We start from the raw sequence: 20,446 nt of genomic DNA, 5'->3' as shown, positions 1-20,446 counted from the left end.
ATCTTCATACCTGGTTCTGCTTATATGACTTTGTGGACAATTTCAGGATACTTTTCCTCAATGTTCCATTTGATGGCATCTCTCTCTCTTCTGTGCTAAAGTGAAAGAAATTGTCAAGGTGTAAACAGGAAGGCAAGACAGTGTCTGTGTTAGGAGGTTTAGGCCCCTCAATGACTTTTGAATATCAATCAGAAAGGCTTTAAATCCCTGTTGTCTTGAAACCCCATTGTCAGCCCTTTGATTCTATTTCAAACAGGGGCAGACATGGTAGTGTAAGTCCACTCTACAGATAATGATCAAGAGGTTGCAAAACTCTGCAAAGAGTAGAATTTCACTGTCCCTTCTCTAAAAAATGGAAGCAGTGACCCTGAAGGCTTGCTTGACTGCCCACCTTTGAAGGCAGTAGGGGGACATTTGTCTTCCCTCTCAGATGCATGACTTGCCATCACTCAGGACAGATAGGTAAAAAGAGAGGGAGAGAGAGAGAGATAGAGAGAGAGAGAGAGAGAGAGAGAGCATCCAGAGGCTATACTATTCCTTTTCCCCTTTCCCTTCCTCATTAAACCATGCCACTACCAAATATTCCATCCTGTCAGTATGATGACTCCACACCTGGGAAAGGCTGGCACAGATTTATCTGCTGTGCCCCCTTCTGCTTGGAGTATAAGGTAGTTATCACTGCCACCAGACACTCCACAATCAGCCACTCTAAGGCTCTTAACAAAGGGTGCCCAATTATACTGTGTATTATTAATACTAATACAAATGGTAGTAGTTGACCAAGACAGCAAGACCTTCTGGAGTGGCTTACACAGTGTCACCAAATAAATATAAGCACTCTCAAAGGTTAAATACTTTCAACAAGGACCAGCCACAATAAAAGTTTTAAATATATTTAATGATAAATAATAAAAAGCATGAAAATCTTGAATATATATTCACAGTAAACCACAGAGTTCAAATGACAGGGAATATTGAAAATAACATTGATGGACAGACTCACACAAAGAAAGAAAAACAATCTCTAAACTAAGCTTCACTATTTTCTTGACTGAATCTAGGAAAATTACTATTCCCGAACAACTTACTTGATAGAGCAAGGCACAATGAAATATGTGAGCAGTTTTTCTAGTCAGGTTCCCCCTTCTTCCTGTCACTTGTAAATATTTTTCACCAGATCATATTCTGCTTTCCTGCACATGTGCCCAAACTACCATCATTTGCTCCCTTTAAGCTTCTCAGCAATTGAAGCTACTTTGGCTTCTGCTTTGATATCCTCATTCTTTGTTTGTTCTACAGTGCACATTTTACTACCCATCTCAAGCACTTCATATCTGTCACCTCTAGCTCCCTTGTCTGCCGTGCCTTCACTCTCCAGTTTTCTGCAACATACAGTAGTACTGGTTGCAACACTGTCACCCACTACACAGAATAGTAGAAAGTAAGATGAGAGATGAGGCATTCAGATTCAGATCAGGGTGCAACACAAATGAGCTGATGTCTGCAGTGAGTAAACTAGTGCTGAAGAAGCTACTGATGAGGAAATAGTCTGAATGGGTATTCTAGGCTTGGAGAAAACATAAGAAAAGAGCACAACAGAGCTGATTTCAGTAGTCCTGCAATGGTTTGAAGTCCCCAAAACGCTGGGAGAATTTGTGTAGTCTATGGGCAAGGACAATATGACACAAGTGTATACAGTGGTTAGACTCTCAGAGAGGTTCCTGGTAGGCATGGGTGTGCATCAGGATTCAAGCTCTCAGCTCACTACTGTTCATACTGGTGATGGATTATGCTGATAAACAGATTGGCATGGACAGATCAACAAAGCTGCTGTATATAGACGATGTGGCATTACAAGTAGTCTACGAACAGGAATGTCAGGAATTGATATGGGAATAGAATGCAGAACTGAAGGCACATAAGATGAAATAGAGTGCAGACTAGACAAGCTGTCATGACAGCAAATGGGAGAAATCAGGAAGCTGAAAATTGTAATAGAGGGGAAATAGTGGAACAAGTTAACAGCTTCAGGTATCTGAGAGGAGGGGTTGAGGAGAAGGGAAGTATAAATGAAGGGATCAAAGTCACAGCTCTGTCTCAATTTTCTGCTTGGGAACTTTCAGGTGGAGCTCCTCTGTGTGTCTGAACACTGTTCATACTTGTGTCATCTGGAATTTATACATAGTCTACTCTATTTGTACCAATGTTTCTGGAACAGGACTGCCCAAATCATCTTTCCTGGGACCTTGTTATATGCTTTCTCCAAGTCTAAGATTGCCCAGTTGGACTCTTTCTTCACCTCTAGCTTCTTCTCAGCTATCTATCTCACTGTAAGTATCAGGTCAATTACATAGCATCTTTCTTTGAATCAATACTGCTCATTTACCATACTACTTTCTACTACGCTGCTATTAGTTTATCAATCACCATCTCTTAATACTTTCAAGCAATGTGACAGGAGTTTGATAGCTCTATTCTTCCTACAGTTGTAAGTATCACCTTTGTTGTTATACACTGGCAATAGAATACTTATTATCAAGTCATCTGAGATGTGCCTTTCTCTCCATGGTGCAACCAATGCCCTCTGGAGCCATTTCTCCCCTAAGTCGCCTAACATCTTAATCATATGTGTTGTGACCTCATCTGAGCCTCCTGATTTCCCTGACTTCATTTCTCTTAGTGCTGTTTGTCTTCAGGGTGGGCTCTTCATAGCCTCTGTCTATTACAGTACAGCTTCTGTTGGGTTTTTTTTTTCATACAGAAGTTACTGGAAGTACTCTTTTCATCAGCTTTTAATGTCCAGTGTACTGGTGAATAGGTTGTTGCTGGCATCCTTTATGAAGGAGTCTGGTGTCTATCTTCTTATCTTTCTGTTGTTTTGCAGCCTGACAGAGTCACTTTCCAGAAACTAGTAGAATGTCTCTGATGCCTTGTTCTTCACTATTGCAACTGCTCTGTTAGCCTTTTTGTTAACCAACCCGCATTCCTTCTTAGCCTGGTCCATCTTTTCTAGCTCTCAGTTTTTTCTTCACTGCTTCTTGGTTTGATTACTTCCTGGACTTCTGCATTCTACCATCAGTTTTCCTTTTCTGCATTATTTCCACACATGGTTTAGCTGCATAGCTGTTATATAGTTCTCAGACATGCTGTTTTGAGGTGTTGCCATTCCTCCTCAACTCCAATTTTCTCTTCCCCCTGACGTGCTAGATTCCTCAGTATTTCCTTGAATTATTGTGATGTCTCTCCAGTTAACTTCCAGGTGTTCAACCTAGTCTATGTTGCCCTTATGCCCTTCTCTGACAACTGCTTGCAGCTGATTGTAGCAATGAGTGGTTTATGCTTTTGACCAACTATTTCAATGGTGATGAGTTTGTAATCACTTATTTTATCTTAACACTTTCTCCTTACTAGGAGAAAATCTACCAGAGTTCATGTTGACAACTCTTGTATGCGATTATTTTGACTGGCTGTCTTGCTGAACCATGGGTTGGCCACTATCAAGCCATTTGGCTTACAGAACTCTAGAATGACATATTCTTCTTTATTCCTTTTACCCTACTGATACTGGTATGTATCCCATAGACCATCCCATCTATGGAACAGGCTCCCCATCCATGTGAAGCAGAGTTCCTCCCTAACCCAATTCAAGTGCAACTTGGACAATTCAATGGGAGACTGGAAATTCATCCCTGGTTTGACACCTATGTCTCTAATGGACACAAGTAACCTGTAAATGGTTCATCTCCAAGGCCCATGTTTATACTTATCAATGGTATCAAAACTTGTTAGAGAGTTGGGATGCATGGCTAGGCTTAAAAAGGCCCTTGTGGTCATTAGACTAGTAAACACCTATGAACCTATTAACGTATGAACACAGACAGTCCTCCTGTTCTGGTCTGTCACTAATTCTGATGACATCCATTAGTGTCTTCAGAAGCCTCTACCGCACCACAATTCCCATACCATTTCAAGTATGTCTTCTCACATAAGGAGCAGATTCTGGATCCCCACCCAAGTGGCTTTGTTGTACTGCCCTTCCATCTTTGCCTCCTCAATACAGAGGATGTCCAGCCTCCTCTTTACCATTATGTCATCTACTTCCAAGCTGCATCCTGTCAGAGAATTTATACTAAGTGTAGCACAGCTGGCATAATGGTTAAACTCTTCACCTCCCCTGATCCTGACCTCCTGCTAATGCCTGTATGGGGTTTGTATGTTCTCCTCATGTCTCTGTTTTTTTTCTCACCTCCCAAAATAAATGCTTGGTATTCCCACCTCAAATTCATCCATGAATGGTGTCACAGGCAACAGCTCAGACTCAGGATAGTGCCTGTCAGGAGGCATCAATTGTGATGCATAGTATCCTGTAGCTAGGATAACACAGATCACAGACTGTGTGCTATGTCAGGGCTAGCCACTCAATGTTGTAAAAGTGTGCGTTAGGTGATGTGGCCACATTGGCTAATGTCACTAAAAAAGGCATAGGTATTAGCTGGTGATAAGTGAGGTGAGAATCCATCTTATGCCAGGGATCCATGCTAATGGTTGGAGGGGTCACTGTGCCTCTATGGCTATTGTGTGCCTGTCATAATTTCCAGCAGATATTTTTCAATAAGCTACTGGGTGGTTGGTGTCCACTTGTCTAACTTGGGTTACCTGGGGTAGTTCTATTGAGCAAAATCTGGATGTAAAACCAATCAAAGTGTGAAACATGAAAAAGGCACAACTCCACAAGTCAGTGGTAGTCATGTACAGCTTCCTTTCTGAATCATTCTGTCATCTTGATTTATTCAGGGCACTAATTTTAATAATATTCCTCATTGTCATATCATTATCTGACCATTAGCAAACACTGCACCCAGCTATGCTGTTTATTAGTTATCACTAGCAGTGCATGTGTCTGTGAATTGCACATGCCCTGTTTGTGACCTCTTGTCAAACAAATTCACTTTATTTATTTGATTTTTGTTGACCGGGTTGGTCCAACTGAGCAGATGCCCATTTTCATTGGAGAACCGGGGAGAAAAGTTCCAGAATTACTTAAACAGTATGAAATAAGAAAAAACAAACAATATAAAATAAGAAAAAACATAAAGAAATATACAGACATTTACAATTTGATAATTAACAGTCTACAAATAAGTTAATACAGAGCAAATGACAATATGTCAGTAAATAAAGTAAATAATTGAAGATGTTAATGCAGAACAGAGAAAGTAGTATACAGTGACAGACAGCTAAGTTTTTTCCCATCAAAACTGGATTAAAGCAATCAGTACAGCAGGGAGTAAGAAGTAAAAGGAAGTGAAAGGGGGGGGCTTATGTTTTATGTTAGGTCAGGACAAGGGCATAACCAGGAGTTGGATAGAAATTGTTTTAGGTCTTTTTTAAAGTTATTGGGGAGTAACTTACCACAATGGAGCAAAGGTTTCTGAATCCCACCCCTTGTTCTAAAGCAATGTACACATCACAGGTTGGCAAAACTCACAGTAAACCTATTAACATCCAGTTCTCTATAATATGAGAATACATGACAAAGAGCGACATAGAGTATGGTAAGATGGAAGAGTGAATTTTTGACCTACATGCCTCACATTACATCTTTTTCTTCTTTCTCCAACTCACCTAATAGTTGAACTTCAGAAATCTCTTAAAACACCTTAAAAATGTCTAAATTTTGTCAGTCAGAAGTAAGCAACAACATTATTAGTGCAAACATAGACAACATTTTAAATGGAGATGAACAAGAGCTTTTCCTTCACCCAAGATTTCTAATATAGTTGCATAAAGGTTATGCTTAGTGAAAATAGCTACTATTTATTCTAATTAAACCATTAGATGATCACACCTAAGCTTTGTTTAAGTTAAGCTGAGGGGGTTGTCTGCCGTGAGTAATAAATGCGATTTCCTTCTTGAGAAAACATTGTCAGCATTTCTCCAAAGATCTCTGTATGCTTAGCCAATGGGCAGATACCTAGTTAAGGACTACACAGAAGATGCTGTTTTATCAAAGGATCATGACATCCATTCTTGGGGGAAAAAAGAACATTTCTTTCTTGCTACTTATCATATATGAAGGTATAAGCTCCAAGTCTATATGTTTGCCACAGGATGTCAGAGCTGGAGGGTAGCTAGAGCAAGAATAAAGAGAATGGCCTTGAGCATAATGCCAGGAAAAGCCAGAGAGGAGAGGCAAGAGAAGAGAATGGAGCAGGAGGTCAGATGGCAATCAAAATCTCATCTTGGAGTGAAGTTTTTCATTCTGACAGCCTCCAGACCCTTGGAGATGCTGAGTTTCCCCTTGACTAGCAAAATATTAATTTCTTCTCTTTTGGGTGATGACTGAGAGAGTGTCTAAAGAGCCAAACCCTGGTAATCATTTTGATGAGGAAGGAAAATGGCCATTGTTCCCCTGAGCACATCACATCCAGTCATATTGGTATAGATTAAGCCCTACAGTAGGGCTCATGGTCAGGACACTAGTATCTCTTTCTATCCCCAGATGATGCTCAGTAGTGAAGTGTGATCAGGTTCCTGTATGCCTTGCCATGCCATTTGGACCATTTGCTGGGGTTACTGTTTCTAGTACTCATTTCAAGAGCATGACTGTGGCATGTAGTTACGTGACAGCCCAGTGGTTGTCAGTTCATACTTATATAAACAGTACTGTTCAGATCTCCATTCTAATGGATGATTCTCATTTAGCAATTTGCTGCAAGATTCAGCCTGCTGAATCCTGCTGCCATAGACTGCCTGGCTTCAGATTCTCCTGAGAGGTTATTGTTATTGCCTGCAATGTTTCTGAGCTGTTCCCCACCGTAGAATGCTTCTCAAGGTATGACTGCAGAGATATATGAGTACCCACTATGTCCACTGAATTCAAGAGTGTAGTCTGTGGTGGCTACTAATTTACCCTCCCTTAGTTTTGAGGTTCTTTCAATTATTGCAGATTTTTGATTGTACATTCTGGTTTAATTTGTAGTTGTAGTTTGCCTGCGGCTTGAGGATGCAACTGGAGATCATGTGATCAAGATTACACTCCTGACTTGGGGCACTAATGTCACTGTGTGTGCGGAGAAAGGATATATGTCTCAAGACCTTGAGCTTGAGATCTTAGAGAAACTGCTAAGACAGGACTTCAAGGATGATAATCCCATTTATTAACTTTGCAGAGTATGCTTTCAAAGATCAACTGATATGGTGAGTGTTTACATATCTGTACTATTAAGTGCTCATTTTTTAGAGACAGCATTCTTTACCTGTTCTTCATGAATCTAGTAAGTCTGAGATTTTACTGTTCAAGAATCTATACACAAAATGTAAAGCTTTTTATTGACAGAACCATTTTGGAATTGCTGTGTACAGTTCATTCCATTATTTCAAATAGTAACTGAGGGTCATCATTAGGACTATAACATACTTCTACAAGTTAACACATAGTCTGAAAGTATATACCTACTTTGGCCATGCACACATATATAAGGTGTTTTCTGTACTGACATTTTGCAGCTGAATGCATTAATATTGGGCAGCCAAAAGACGACTACTTCCCAGTGTAGCTGTTTATGCAGTACGTGCAAAACATCTTTATGACATAACATTGTTTGAACCTGCATAAATGGAGTCAACAAACTTTCCCAAATGTAGTCTACAACAAAATGCAAAGTACTTATCTGTGTATCAAATACATTTTTTTGTACTAGATACATTCTGGTTACTCGTGGAATTGTTTCCACACTTGATATGTATAAGTTATTGTCCAGTATAATGCCAGCTCTCATCTTTCTCACTATCTGATTGCTTCTAATTTTTAAGACAGTTATTCCAGCTGTCAGAATTCCCTTTTATGATTCCCTGGCCCAGAAAGTATGGGTGAAAGTTGATCATGTGTTTCCATCCACGTGCTGAACTGTTGAACTTTAAGATTGTGGCTATTATTGTATTAGTGGATTAAAACGATCATTATTTAATTGTATCTCTGTTTTTGGGTGCTGGACAAGCATTTCCCTAAGGCTTTTTTCAGCACTGTCCTTACATTCCCCACAGTGCACCAGACTGTGATGATTGTCCACGCTTCCTTTCTATTCAGTTTGCTTGCTGTACTGACAGACAGCTGTGTTGCCTTTTGTTCCAGCTTCCTTTCACCAACATTCGAGGTAAGATTCTTTAGATTCATTGTACATTCCGTATGCACAAAGCATTGCCATATCTCAGTAGATTTTAAATGCACATTTCTTTATAATAAGCTGATCACTAATAGACAAGGGGGTCAGCAAATCCCAGTGTGAAAACATTTGCAAGGCATTTTCTGTACTTGAAAGGACAGAACAGTTTCACTTCCATTTCTGTCAGTCTGATGGACTGGAAAGTCTGTGGTTTTATAAATTAAATTGTTGCTTCTTTGCATCGCATCCTTCTTACATCCTTTATTTTCTGTGCACCCTGCTGTGTGAAAATATATGTCTAATTGCCTCACTTTCCTGCCAGTCATATTTCTATAGAAATACATTGGTTTTCTCAAATTGCCCATGAGGAATACTTTTAAATTAATCTCCTTCTTCCTGTCCCCATTTCTTCTGTCTTTGTGCTTGCTAATGAGGAAGAATGCCATATCATATTGCCTTGTATGCAAAAGTAGCCAGTAACCAACACTCAGATGCAGACCAACCGGTTCCACCAAGTTATACTGTCTACACCAGTGCTCAGCTAAGGGGATTATTCTACATGAGCTAACATAAACAAAGAGCTGTTCATTTCTTAAAGCTGCACCATGTGCTAAGCACTGGTCTCTGCATCACATGCTGGTTTGCTTTCAGTGAATTTTATTGGGTTATTCATAATTCATAACTTCAACCATTATTATTATTATTTTTTTTTTTTAATCTAGTGTGAATCTAGGCAAAGGCTAGATTAATATATGACTGAAAGAGAATAATCTGTTAGCTTTCTTTATATTAACTGCAAGTCCTGTAAACCATGCCTTGTTGTTGTATATTTATTTTATTATGTCTCAAAAGTGGAATCAATAAAGAGTATTGATTAAGCTGAGCTGACTGTAATATATTTCAGACTCCTTGATTGCTCTTATACTGACACCGTATGTATAAATGTTGGATGACAGTTGAAAGCTGCTGTAACAAAAGCATTATTTTTCTTCTCCAGAACTCAGGAATGTAACAACTCTCAGTTTGTAGATGCAGATTGATGTGATTCCCTTTTCCATTTCACAAACATTTCCATCCTCTATGCAAAATCAGTTTTGAGTTGGGTTAAAATGCTTTGGATAATGGTTTTCATAACTCCAAAATACAGCTAGAAAACCAAAGTAGTATATTCAGTGTAAAAGAAAATGCAGACCCAGGTGAAAGACCACATACCTCTCAACCTCTTATCACAAGAAATCTAAACAAAGCCTAGAATACAGGGGGTCAAAGGCCCAAAAATAGGAACAGATTTTAAATATTGCTCTTATAAAATTTGAAAGGGTGCTAGAATAACAGGAATTTATGTTAGCATGCATTTCTTGAAGGTCATGAAGTCTGAAACTCAAATATATTTTGTTATTTAGTGACCTCAATCCTCAATGATTTGCCAGAAATCCACAAATTTTATGAGGAACAGACCAAAAATATGAGTCAAAAATCTGGACATTCTGCACAAATCAGACAGTTGAGAGGTATGGAAGAAGATACTTCTTTAATCAGTAGTAAGTGTTTTTGTCAAAAAGATGTCTTTAATGTGAAGCTGAACAGTCAACCTGTTGATTTTTTTCTTTAGAAGTGTGGAGAGTTAAAATGGAAGGATAGTTTTCCATTCCTTTTTTGTGAAAAGAAGCATACTTTGAAAATCAGGAATAAAATGCTAAACGTCTACTCTCCTAAGTTGTGAGACTATGCTGTAATTTGTAAATACTAACTTACGGACGGAGTTTAATTTGATTTTATTGTGACTACAAACATTTACTGTAGCCATTTCATGCTATGTTGTGTGTGTGTGTGTGTGTGTGTGTGTGTGTGTGTGTGTGTGTGTGTGTGTGTGTGTGTGTGTAGTGGTGTGGTTGTGTGCATGTAATACATATTGTGATATAGTACCTTCTAGCAACTTATATGATATGAGAATTTGCAATTTTGAGGCAGTCCAGGAGGAGGAGCCACACATGTTTTAATGGATAAAGTCATACCCGCTTATTATAAAAAGGGATTTCCACCGATAGAAAAGCAGAGACGTTTACCTCTTGAGTAGGAGAGGGATCTGGGCCTAGATTAGAGACTCTGTTTGAGTTCATTGTTACAAGCAAAGGCCATGAATTACTTAAAGGAAAAAAGGATGGCAATTTGCATGAGAAAGACAAGATGACTGTTTAGATGATTCTGTGATGATCTGGTAGTTTGTGTTGGATTACAGCAGGTACTTAGACTTACACTGTAAGTTCCCTCGCAACTGTGTGAAAATGTGCTTATTGTGTACTCTGGAAAGTGGGCTCACTGTAAATAAAAAAATGCATTTGTTTTATGGAATATTGTCGCTGATGTGTTCATGTATTATACTGTTAAAGCTATACCAAACTGCAATGTTTCATGTTCCTGTATTGCTGCTCACGAGTATTAATACTTTCCGATTTATTTTTCACAGGGGTAAAACTGAAGATATCTGTGTTTTACCATACCCACCTGACCTACAGATTGATAGATAGATAGATAGATAGATAGATAGATAGATAGATAGATAGATAGATAGATCGATAATACTCTCCCACGCACTTCTGTAACCAGACAACAGCCAATCCCCAGCTCTGGTGTTCTAATTTTTGCTGCAATAAATGTTAGACGTATAAGAAATAAAACTGCTGAACATGCCTGGATTACCCAACCTAAGCCTGGTGTTCTCGCTGTAACTAAAACCTGGTTTAAACCCAGCATAAACATCTCTGAATTTATATGCCCTGGCTATAATACTATCCGTAATGACTAAATATAGAGGAAAGGTGATGGCATTTCTTTATTATTTCGCAATACCTACCAGATTTCCCCTTACAGCAAACCAATATCAAAATTCAGTTTAGCAGAGCTTCTTATTGCTTTCCTTAAAATAAACAATTACAAACAAATATGCTATACATTAGCAATAATCGGTGACATAGTGTGGTATATTAAAGATTTACCCACAGTTGGCGTGGTTTAATCATGAGGTCGAAGCCCGAGTGATTAAATAAAGCCAACCGTGGGTAAATCTTCAATATACCACAACCGCGGAGTCAGTTATTGCTATTATACAATGAGATTATTTAAGAAAAAATTACTTAACTTTTCTTAAATGATGTCTTTGTATAATGGCGCATTACTGTTCTTCCACCTTGTTAATAAGGAGAAATTAATCGTAGGCACTAAACAGCCTATAATTGCAAAGTACCTTGCCAAGGTAAGGGAAAGCAGCTCTTGTACTTTACAAAAAAAAAAAAAAAAAAAAAGCACCTAACCAGGTATGTCCAAGGGTCAGCTTCCGGTGATTTCTCCTGTCCACCTGGTGAATCTGGGCATACTGGGGCAATGCAGAAATTGCCTCATGTACACAGACAACCCTCTCCTCCTACCACCAAACACTACAACCTGCGAGAGATGCACTTACATAGTCAAACTGGAAGCAAGGCTCTCTCCAGCCAAGATTGTGCTCGACAATCAAGAAAAGAAGGTTAACACCTGCACTACACTTCAAGCAACACATAACCCTTCAAAACCCTCACTACAAACACCCACATATAGCAACACTAAACCCACATATGCGGAGGCCCTTAACATTAACCTGCCCAAGCAACAAGGACCTCTGAAGCTGAAATACAAGCAAGCATCAATCACAACCAAAGTATCACATAGCTCACAACACCAGAGTGCCATCCAACAACAGCCCCTAAGGCAAGACAACGTACCCAACACTTTACTAATAGGTGACTCTATAGTCAGGCACACTGATGTCCCACTCACCAGGCTGAACAAGGAGAAAATTGCAGTCAGCTGCCTGTCGGATGCCAGGATCCACCACATAACGCATGCACTCAAGTCACTCCACAACAAGTACAAATACGACTCTGTCATTGTCCATGTTGGAGTGAATGACTTGAGACTTACCTCCCTGGACTACATGAAAAGAGACATGGAAGAGCACTCAGATCATGTGGCCCAGGCAGGTATGACCCTAGCCCTGAGTAGCATCCTGCCTATCACCCAGAATGATACCACAGTATAAGGACAAAATGATTGACTTCAACAATTGTCTAAGCTTCTGGTGTCATTCAAAGGGGATCCAGTATCTGTCTGCCTGGGACGACATGATTGACAGACCATGATGCTTTGCCAGAGATGGTCTGCACCTGTCGCCCCTGGGATTCAGGTTACTGGCTAAGGCTCTTGCCACCCCTATAGTGCCTTTTTTAGGCAAGGCTCAAAGGACAAAACCACCACTGTAACAGGTACAAGTATGCAAAATCTGAAGGTAATGCTACTCAATGCTAGAAGTATAAACCTCAAAATGCACTCTCTCGAGGCATTCCTAAAAATGGAGAACATTGATATCTGTGCAGTGACTGAGACCTGTTCAAGGCTCCAGAAAGCACCCCTGCAATACCAGGCTACAACTCTTACCACACTTTTCAGCCACCAAACCAGGAATGAAACACTAAAGGTGGACGAGTGTCCAACTTCACCAAGGATATTCTCACCTCCAGGCTAGTTGCCCAACGCAATGCATCTGAAATTCTCCAGGTGCAACTAACATTAGGTAAGACTGCAGTCCAAATTGTAGCTTGCTACAGATCCCCCACCATGCACCAAGATTCTCACTACACCTTTCTAAACATACTGGAAAATATTAAGATACAACCAAACACCCTAATACTGGGTGATTTCAACTACCCTGCCATTAACTGGGAAAATTACTAATGTACCAACACCTTTGCCCAATGGTTCTTGGAATTCCAATGCCCTGGATCAACTAATCCATAGTACCTACCACCAGGGGCTTCAATATCCTGGACCTGGTCATTACCAACATGGGAAATCGATGCTCCACACCAGTGGTCACCCGCTTATTGGTTAGGTCTGACCATAAGCTAATCAACTTTGACATCCACATCTCACCCACAGCCCCAGTAAGGAAACATCTGTAAAAAACTTCTCCAAGGCCAACTTCATGCTACTCAAGTCAGAAGTGACAAACTGTGCCATCCCAAATACAACCAAGGCAATCTCCTCCAAAAAAGGAAGCCAATTTGGTGGTCCCCTGTCATAAACAAACTGTACAACAGAAGGAAGAAACTGTTGCAGAAATGAGGAAAATCCCAGGATGCAAAAAACTCCCTTACCAACCTCAGTAAGAAGCTGAGATCCCTCATAAAATCCTCCAAGGCTAGTTACAAAAATAAAATTGCCAAAGACAACCACAAGGCATTCTATAGCTATGTCAAGAATCTAAATGGCAATGCTCAGATCTGCTCTGAGCTACAGCAGAATGGCATTAAATATACTGATCCCAAGGACATTGTCAATATCCTGGCAGATCGATTCACTGCCAACTTCACCCCCCTCTTACCCCCTAAAGCGCCCATCTCAGTACAAAAAGATTGCTAAATTCCGGTAATCATGGCCACACAGGTAAAAAATGCACTCTTCAAAGCTAAGAATACAGCATCCATAGGACCAGACGATGTCCCTGGCTGTGTACTACATGAATTACAAAATGAACTGACACCTCACCTAAGTGTCATGTTTAATCATCGCCTCACCTCAGGCTTCATGCCCACTGAGTGGCGCTCAGCTACAGTTATCCCATGCCACAAGGGGGGATCCACCTTGGATCCTGGAAACTACTGTCCCATCAGTCTGACGAGCCTGATCTGCATGGCCATGGAATGTATTATCATGGAACTTATAAACAAAGACATTGGCAACCTTCAAACACTGGACCTCACCAAGTTTGGGTTAGTGAAGGGCTGATTGTATCTCCTAAACCTGATTGAATTCTTCGAATAAGTCTCCAGAGCTGTGGACGAGGGTAAGGCAGTCCACACAGCCTATCTAGACCTCTCCAAGGCCTTCAACACCATCCCCCACTCTGGAATCATAGATAAACTTCCTAAGCTGGGCATAAATCCCTATGTCACTCAATGGGTTGCCAACTGGCTTACTGACAGAACCCACACTGTAAAAGTAGCTGACTCCAAATCCAGCTCCAGACAAGTGACAAGTGGAGTACCTCAAGGTTCAGTCCTGGGACTGCTCTTGTTTGGCATCTACTTCTCTGAAGTACAGGCCAACAGTGAGGGACCCTGGCTAACAACATTTGTAGATGACTGCAAACTGGGAGCCATTATTGAACCCCCAAATTATGTGGATCAATGCTCAATGCCAAGATGTGTATAGTTATCCTCTTTGGGAAAAACCATGTACCCATGAACCATGTACCCATGAATTACCACACAGGTGGCAGTACACTAAACCCCAAAAGTGTGATAAGAGACTTAGGAACACAGTTGGACAGTGGTCTCACCTTCGATAACCACATTGCCACAACAGTCAGGAAATCCTTCTATGTGGCACAATTCATCACTAAGGGCTTTTCATTCATAAAAAAGGAGGTCATTGTCCCACTGTACTCATCCCTCATTAGACCCATCATAGAGTACAATGCCCCATTTGGTATGTACCTCACAAGATATCTGCAACAACTGGAAAGGCCACAAAAACACCTCACTAAAAGTATCACAGGCCTAAAGCAGATGCCCTATGCTGACCGACTAAAAAAACTCTAGCTATACTCTGTCGCATATCGTCTACTCAGAGGTGATCTCTGCTTAACATACAAGGCCATGTCAAAACCAGACCTGTTGGACATGCTACACTTAAAGAAATCCCAGTCAATCAGAGCCACATGTTCCAAGGACCAAACCTTGTCCTCACAATAAACAAAACATGTTAGAGGGATAGATTCCTGACCCAGAGACTCCCCATACTCTGGAATAGACTGCCCATACATGTCAAGCAGAGCACCTCTCTGGCCCTCTTCAAAAGGAACCGTGACGACTGGATGGGAGATAGGAAATTTAACCTGGGGATCACGTCAGTCGTCCTGCTAGACAGGGGTCCATGGAAGTAAATATTGTTGGAAGAAATAGCCAGGAATTGTTATGGCTAGGCTTGTATAGGCCCTAGGGCCGACAGTCTAGTACCAAACTATGAACCTATGGTGGTATACTGCTTCCTTGTGTTGATGTACTGTGCATGCATATGGGACTTGCATTCCCACACATACCCAGTACATCAGTGCTTTGAAACGGGAGCAATGGAGGAAAGAAAGTCTCTGTTCCTCCGTTTTTTTGGGGGGAGGGGGTTGTAAAAAAAAAAAAAAAAAGTTTTGGACACTTTATACCAATGGAAAAATGTTTGGGCACCTGGACCTTTTTCCATTGATATATTGTGGGATTTACAATGGGCATGCTGGCCAATCAGCATGCACATTTTGAAATATTAATGGGGGGGTGTCATTGTATAATGTTCTTTATATCCCTCCTGGCAACAATACAGCTATATTGGAAGATGCTGTACATTGGATATCCATAGCATTTCCACAAGGAAAAATATTACTAGATGATGTGAATGTCATTTGGTTGGACATAAACTCTAACTCCCCTACATCTAGCATGAACTTATATGGTCTCACACAACTAATTAATAGCCCCATACATTATAGGAAGATTTCAAATTCTCTGTTAGACTAGATACTAGTATCAGACCCTAGCAAATAGTCCATTACAGGTATAATGTTAGACTCTCCCAGTGTATACAGCTAGACATCTCACACATCCAGTTAAACAGCATATTTATAAAACAACACATAACCTTTCCAAGTTTAACCCAGAAATGTTCAGTACTACACTATCATCTATTAACTGGAACTATCTAAAAATCCTCCCCTTAGACGATGCTGTAATTGAATTCAATATAACTTTTCTAAATATCTTAAATAGCCTTGGAACTCCTAGAAGGAAGAGAAAGAAAACAAATAATAGAATTTAGCCATCCAAAAAGAGTAGAATCTTAGTGCAGGATAAAGGAAAACCATGGAAAGAAAGGCAAAAATATAAAACACTTCAATATCTTGAAAACTTCAAAATGCTTTGCAATCATACTAAAAAGCAAATAAATGAAGTAAAAAAAACTCTACTATAATAACTTTCAGAATAATACTAAACACAATCCTAAACAATGTTGGACATCCATTAAAGAAATCTTACATCCTGGCCAAAAATTCAACCCAAACCCCTCTCCCGATAACTCATCACTCGAACCTACAATACAGTTCAACTCTTTTTTATAAACAGTATAACATTTTTAACCAAGGATGCCTTAGCATCTGATCCCAACCCTGCCCAACAGCCACATATCACCACGTCCACTTTTACCTTCAAACCTGTGCCCACATCCAATATAAAACTACTCTTAAACAAATTTAAACCATGCTCTTCTTCATCTGATGACCTTCCAAGCAAGTACCTAAAAATAGCAACCAATATCACTGCCTATCCTGTCTCAAGCCTTACAAATAGGTGAATCCAGAAATCCCACATTCTGTCTCTCTGGAAAAAGTCAAACATTAATGCTCTGCACAAAGGAGGAACTTCAACAGACATTAATAACGTTAGACCTAAAGCAATCTTATTTCCCCTCACCAAAATACCTGAAAAATGTATTCAAACCAATTTGCCTTACTACCTCCAGCAGGAAGAACTCTTATCTGCTACACAGCATGGCTTCCATCCTTCCCACAGTACTAGCACTACCCATCTAACCTATATAGATACCATCAATAAGGCTAGAGCTACTGGCAAACTAGTCTCTTCCTTTTTTATGATTTGTCTAAAAGCCTTTGATACAGTTTGTTGCAGCAAACTTCTACTTCAAATGTCTTCACTAGGTCTCTCTCAGACCACACTTATGTGTTTCAAAAGCTACCTGTCCAATAGGTATCAGCCAGTAAAATGGCATGCCATGCTCTCTCCTTGCCACCCAGTCACCACTGGTGAACCACAAAGCTCTATCATTGGTCCCCTCTTCTTTACCATTATCACCAACACCCTCTATATTCCACAAAACAGGCCACCCTAATACAATACACAGATGATTCCACTCTTGTTTGCACATCTGACAACATGGTACACTTCCAAATAATTACTCAGGAAGCTTTAAACAGCCACTGAAACATGGCCTTGTAACTCACAACTCATGCTCAACCTAAAAAATACCAAACTCCTATTATTCTCCACCCAAATCCCACTTTCATGAAAAAAAAAAAAACAAAGGTCCTCTGTCTTGATAATATACCCATTGAAGTCACTTCTGCTCACAGCAAACATTTAGTGATGATAGTGGATGATAATCTTACATTTGACTTGTGTATACAAAATTGCATAAGAAAAACTCATCAAAAACTAGAGATGGTTTACAAAGCCAAAAATGTTCGGACTGATGAACTAAAACTACACTCGCCACTACTTATTTCCTCCCCACTCTTCTTTATGGTGCTTCCATCCTTACTAACCTCCAGGCTTACAAAAATTAAAACTTGAACAATGCTATTACAAAGTTGCTAAATCTGCAGCACATACCCCTTTCAGAACTCTGCACTGTATAGCACTGAAAAGTCTAAATTGGTTAGAACATCAACTAAGACGTACACAAGTACATGCAGTCTATAAAATTATCCAGCATCCATCTGCCTGTCCAGCACTAGAAACATTCTACACATCTATGTTCCCAGTTGGTCATTGTGAGCCAGTGACCAAAAACTCCTGTCTGTCTACAAAACTAGCAAAACTGCTGGGCATTGTCTGTACTTGTACAAGGTTGCTAAGGCCAGGAGCTCCTTACCTATATCCAACAGGTCAGTACTCTCCCTCTCATCTTTTAAAACCACTCTGAAAGACTTCCTAACTAAAATCTGCCTCTGTTCTTGCTCACAACAAGGTTAAACTATATCCCTAAGTGTGAACAATTACCTTTTCATTCCTTATACCTCCTTACTTTGTTTTCTTCACGTACTTCCTTACTGCTGCCTAATTCTCTTCCATGACTTTCTCTCTAAATATACCATAAACCTGTTTTTCCTTCACTTTATATTGCATTTCTTATTTGTATTAGACAAACTTACCTTTAATTTCTCTATAAATGGTCTAATTTTTTTCTAAATATTAAATGATTGTCATATAACTTGTACTGATTCTTAACCAATGTTTTTATATTATGTCTAATTTGTTCAAACTGCAGATGTTTTTGCTTTATTTTTGAAGATTGTAAAATTATTGTTCTTAAAGCATTTTGCAATAATTTGGAGTTTTTCTACCCAGGCCTCCTCCAAGTTATCATCAGTTACAGGTCTCCCTCCATGAATCATGATATCCACACTGCTTACTTGGATCTACTTGAGTCGCTAAAAATACAACTAAACAACACTCTGGTTATGGGTGACTTTAACAACCCATCCAGAGACTGTGTAAATTATGTGTGCACTAACACACTCACCAAAGGTTCTTGGACTTTGTTAACTCTAATGCCTTGGAACAGATAGTTGGCATTCCCACAAGGGGCCCAAACATTCTTGATCTAGTACTCACCAACATGGGAGATCGGTGTACCACCACAAGTGTGCAGCCCTCCCTGGTAAAGTCTGATCATAGATCAGTCTCATTTGAAGTAATGATTTCATCAGACCTCCCTCCCCCCACAGGAGAATTTAGGCTAAAAAACTTCTCCAAAACCAACTACAGTCTCTTAAGAGGCAGCATTAACAGCTTCAAAGCTATTTATACAGCAATACTCTCTATAAACATCTGTACAATTGTATTGACTCAGCTGTACCTGATAGGACCAAAGCAAGATCCTCTAGAAAGAACAAGCCTGCCTGGTGGACATCTGCCATAAACAGGCTATACAACAAAAGGAAGAAGTTGCTGTCTAAGAACATGAAGGAATGGTCTCAGAGTTGGAAGCAAAGCCTTCTCAATTTGAACAAGCAAATAAGATATCTTGTGAAGTCCTCCAAAGCTAATTATGAATCTAAATTACCATCCCTGTCTAAGGATAACCAGAAAGCATTCTTTAGCTACATCCAAAACATTGAAGGAAAAGCTCAGATGTGCGCTGAACCTTTGGTGAATGGTACCACATATACTGAACCTGCAGAAATAGCCAACCTACTAGAGGACAGGTTCATTGAAAACTTCTCCCCCCCGTCCCCAACACATATACCCCTGAGCATTCCTACTACCTATTCTCCACCTAGTATCTCTAAATATCAGGTCTTAGCCACTTTCTCCAAGGCCAAAAAACAGCCTCTATGGGACTTGATAACATCCTAGGGTGTGTTCTAAATGGTTTAAAAAAAGGAGTTAGCATTGTTAATTGCTAATTGTTAATATTGAGTACTCTCTTTAACCATAGCCTAAGTACTGGTTTTGTCTCTGCAGAATGGAAAACAGCTACTGTCATCCCCTTGCACAAATGGGGTACATCCATCGACCCTGGAACTATAGACCCATAAGCCTAATAAGTCTTATCTGCAAGGCCATGGAGAGAGTCATCATGGACATTATCAACAAGGATATAGGAATCCTTCAAATGCTTGACCTGACCTAGTCTGGATTTGTCAAGGGCAGATTGTGCCTGTTGAACCTGGTGGACTTCTTCAAGAATGTCACCAGAGTCCTGTATGAAGGCAATCTGTGCATGCAGCCTACCTAGACTTAGCCAAAGCCTTTGACCCATTTCCCCCACTCAGGTAAAATTGAAAAACTCACCCAGCTGGGGATCAACCCATATATTGTGAGGTGCTTTGCAGATTGCCAAACTGACAGAACACATACAGACAAAATAGGGGATTCCACCTCCACCAGCAGACCCGTTACCACTGGTGTTTCACAGGGATCAGTGCTGAGGCTGCTATTGTTTGGAATCTACTTCTCAGAAGTACAAGCAAAAACAAAAGTTCTGTGGCTGACAAAGTTGCTGATGACTGCAAACTGGGTGCAGTCACTGAGTCCCTAAATGTCAACATTGTACAAGAAGGGCTTACTCAAACCAATAATTGGTGCCAAAGTCAAGGACTTAAACTCAATGCAAAAAAATGGATTGTCATCCCCTTCAGCAAGGGCAATGTCCCTGTGGATTACCATAATAATAGCAACACCCTAAGCTCTAAATCAGTATTGAAAGATTTGGGCACACAGCTTGACAGCAACCTTACCTTTTATCACCATGTCTCCACTGTGGTTAGGAAGGCCTTCTACATTACTCACCTCATAAGTAAGAACATAGCTTCTAAAACAAAAGAAGTTATCACCCCCTGTACTCTTCCCTCATCATGCCAATAATAGAGTACAATGTTCCCTTTGGTATGTACCTTA

This window comes from Protopterus annectens, chromosome 3.part0, assembly GCF_019279795.1.
Source record: "Protopterus annectens isolate FY-2018-M chromosome 3.part0, PAN1.0, whole genome shotgun sequence".
Classification (NCBI taxonomy): domain Eukaryota; kingdom Metazoa; phylum Chordata; order Ceratodontiformes; family Protopteridae; genus Protopterus; species Protopterus annectens.
Note: the sequence above shows the minus strand (reverse complement) of the source record.